Source organism: Callorhinus ursinus, unplaced genomic scaffold, assembly GCF_003265705.2.
Source record: "Callorhinus ursinus isolate GAN/ISIS: 27379988/994484 unplaced genomic scaffold, GSC_fseal_2.0 scaffold90, whole genome shotgun sequence".
Taxonomy (NCBI): domain Eukaryota; kingdom Metazoa; phylum Chordata; class Mammalia; order Carnivora; family Otariidae; genus Callorhinus; species Callorhinus ursinus.
The window spans coordinates 2338443-2342102 of record NW_027397152.1 but is presented as its reverse complement, the minus strand read 5'-3'; the positions used below and the strand labels follow the sequence as shown (position 1 = coordinate 2342102).

The window sequence follows — 3660 nt, the reverse complement described above, 5'->3', positions numbered from 1 at the left end:
GCAGTTTACATAAAATCAGGAGAAAAATTTGGCCATATTAGCCTTGGGCTCCTGAGGCAAGACATGCTAAATACAACAAATACTAACACCATGAAAAAGGTGCATCAGGATAGGTTCATCATGCCTGCCAGACCAACAAATATCCCTCAAGACCATCTAGCACCTTCTGTTCTATTTCCATGCTCTGATTATAACTTGGCCTCCCAGTTACCTTTTTCTAGGAAGAAAATATTCTAGACCTCCACATAGCCACATGAGTACTTGAAATGTGGCTAATCCTGAGATGTGCTTTAAGTGTAAGATCCACCCCAGATCTCAGAGACTTAGTATGAAAAAAAGAATGTAAAATATCTCAGTATTGGTTATATATTGATTATATGTTAAAATTATAACATTTTGGATATATTGGGTTAAATACAATAATTATTAAAATTAATGTTACCTGTTTCTTTTTACTTTTTTAATATGGATACGAGAAAATTTAAAATTACTTCTGTGGCTCATATTTGTGATTAGTATTATATTTTTATTGATGAGCACTGATCTCAAACATTAAACAAGAATAAACAAGAATACTGCAGTCAATATAAATGTATAATCTCCCAAAAAAACCAATAAATTGACAAGAGGTGTAGACAGCAGTCTCTTTGAGCTTTCATGGCATGAGTCTATCCCTCCTACCTGCATTGACAAAATCAGATCTTCACTGAAGTGAGCAAATCAAGGTTCTGTACCCTCTGAGCTTCCTGGGCACAAGCTTCGTTATTCGTCTACCTTCTATCATTTTTCTCTTGGCTCAAAATCTCATGTTTAGACTGGATTCTTCAAGGGATAGGGTTGCATATTATTCATCTTCGTTTTCCATGCACTTTAGTGCCTTAAACAAAGGTATTAAAAGGTTTTTTAGGGGTACCTGGCTGGCTCACTGGGTAGAGCATGCAACTCTTGATCTCGGGGTTGTGAGTTCAAGCCCTATGCTGGGTGTAGAGACTATTTAAAAATAAAGTCTTTTAAAAAAAAGTTTGCTCGGACACCTGGGTGGCTCAGTCGGTTAAGCAGGTTAAGCATCTGCCTTCGGCTCAAGTCATGCCCCCAGGGTCCTGGGATCAAGCCCCACATCGGGCTCCCTGCTCAGTGGGGAGCCTGCTTCTCCCTCTGCCTGTTCTGCCTGCCGCTTCCCCTGCGTGCTCTCTCTCTGACAAATAAATAAATAAAATATTTTAAAAATAATAAAAAAAATAAAATACTTTCTATAAAAGTTTGTTAAATGAACATTCTTCCACATATTATGCCTTTATCATAGCTACAGACCTCCTTACCTTAAAAAGCTTATGTACATAACCTCTCCATTGGTTTTCTTCTTCACCGGGTAATTGTGACTGACTTGTGAAGATGGAACACATAAAAACCTGAAAGTAAATCACAATCATGTGAACTAAAAATAATGAATATATAACATGGAGTGACAGCTTTACAACCATCCTAGCACAGTGTATTTTACTATTAAGGACAGAGCCTTAGGGGCACCCGGGTGGCTCAGTCATTAGGCATCTGCCTTTGGCTCAGGTCATGATCCCAGGGTCCTGGGATCAAGTCTTGCATCGGGCTCCCTGCTCAGCAGGAAGCCTGCTTCTCCCTCTCCCACTCCCTCTCTCTGTGTTCCCTCTCTCGCTGTCTCTCACTGTCAAATAAATAAATAAAATCTTAAAAAAAAAAAAAAGGACAGAGCCTTAGAGACAGACCACAGAATTGATATTTCATCATTATGTAATGGCCTACATTATATGACCTCTTATTTGTCCCTGAATTCCAACAGCAACCTCATAGCTGATACAGAATAATGGTGGAAGGGAAAATAGATGACACAAAAAGGAAAGATTTATCGTGAGATCAATGTGATGGCTTTGGCCTCTTAATGTAGACCAGATAACAATAACCCTTTTCTCAGCAAGTAGTTTCTCAATCTTCTACCAGTTGTAAAAAAAAACAAATTCACTACCAACTTTCCCTGTGACAACATCAAAACAACACTGAAAACACAATCTCTCAATATGGGGGAGGGGGAGGAATCTTCCTCCTAAATATTTACCCTGTCAAAAGGAAAATCCTTTTCTGAGAAATGCTGTTACCCAACAGAAAATCTTGGCTTCTTAATATCCAGGTATATTCCCATCTCTTATTTTAAATGAAGTGGTTGGTCTTCATTTAGTCCAGTTTTGTGACTTTTATAAAAGCCATTGAAAAGGCCTGAGAAACTAATCACATTAGATTTACTAGAGTTAAACATTTATAGGGGTGCTGGGCTGGCTCAGTCGGTAGAGCATGTGACTCGATCTCAGGGTTGAGTTCAAGCCCCACCTCGGGCATAGAGATTACTTAAAATAATTTTTTAAAAAATTAAAGGATGAGTTTGTTTCTACAGAATTAGCAACTATAATTTTTTTGTAAGATCTTATTTTTAAGTAATCTCCACACCCAACATGGGGCTCAAATTCACAACCCTGAGATCAAGAGTCACATGCTCTACAGACTGAGTCAGCCAGGTGCCCCAGTGTCCTTTGAGATTTTTATAAAAATTGTATACACAAACTTATCTGAAGAGTGACTTACTAATCCCAATAAAAAGTATAATTTGATGAGTTTTTCTTCAATAGTTTGAGACACTTCTAACAAACTGCAGTTTAGTTGCCCTACCTAAAAGAAGAAAAAAACTCAAGTCCTAAGCTACTCCCCTTTACAAACCTTCCCCAGCGGACCGATTCTTTCCTTTTAGAGAAAGAAAAAACAAAAAAATCCTCAACCTGTGTTAAACCTCTTTATCAGTTTACATGTGGTCTAAGTGTCATTTTCCAGTGCTTTGTCTGTGAGTAGTTGGTTGCTCTAATACTTTCCAGAATTGCTTCGCCCTTAGGTACCAACTTGACTGAACTATTAAGACTCAGATCCAGCAAGTTTGGCTTTAAATAGGGAAAATGAAAACAGGAAAACCACAAAATAACTGGCTAGCTCCTGGAGACCAGAAGCAAGGCTCACGGAACAAGTCACTCGAGTGCAAACTTAAGCATGCACAAAGCAGCAGCAGCAGAGTGTCCTGAGCTCCAGTTGCATTTCCACCTTAGAAAGCTTGAAAATGTACAGAACACACCAACGTTTATACTTGCTAACTATATTAATGAATGTGAGCCCAAAAATAATTCAAATTTCAAATTAGGAAGAAAACAGCAGCTCTGTAAATCGTTCAGCGAGGATTGGAAAACGTAAAAGAATGAATGAAAAGGAAGGTCCTCAGGAAGGACCTAGCCGGCGAGTTTCTGCCCGCGGTAGCCGGGCGGACCGGGAAGAGGAAGGAAGCGGAAGAAGGAGCGAGGGCGCTTTTCCGCCGACCGTTGACGCCCCGGGTTCCCCCACCGCCGCCCCGCGCGTGCGCAGCTCGCTGACTGAAAGTTGCGGGAGCGCGCCGGCCCCCGCTTATCTAGGGGATGGAAGGGGCGGGCGGGGCGAGAGCACGTGACCGGGATTGCGGCATTTGTGGCCCAATCCAAGACAACTGGGAAAGCGCCCTTGCAGAGCAATTCGGGTAGCCCCGGTTCCTGACCTCTTTTTAATCTCTTGGCATCTCGAGTCCCCTCTTGGGCCTAAGAATCTGGTTTTGCGCAACTT

At 41.0% G+C, this 3660-nt stretch overlaps 1 long non-coding RNA gene across 2 annotated transcripts; it reads right to left on the bottom strand.

Annotated features, from left to right (window-relative positions):
* Window positions 1–400: 400 nt before the first annotated feature.
* On the bottom strand, window positions 401–3335 carry LOC141371729 (uncharacterized). Of its 2 annotated transcripts, XR_012376904.1 has the most exons (4): window positions 2611–3335; window positions 2090–2255; window positions 1320–1409; window positions 401–877 (listed from the first exon to the last, which is right to left on the bottom strand). It is a non-coding gene; the product is annotated as an uncharacterized lncRNA (long non-coding RNA). The 2 variants fall into 2 exon arrangements; XR_012376903.1 differs by having other exon boundaries at window positions 2090–3335.
* Between the last annotated feature and the right edge of the window lie 325 nt (window positions 3336–3660).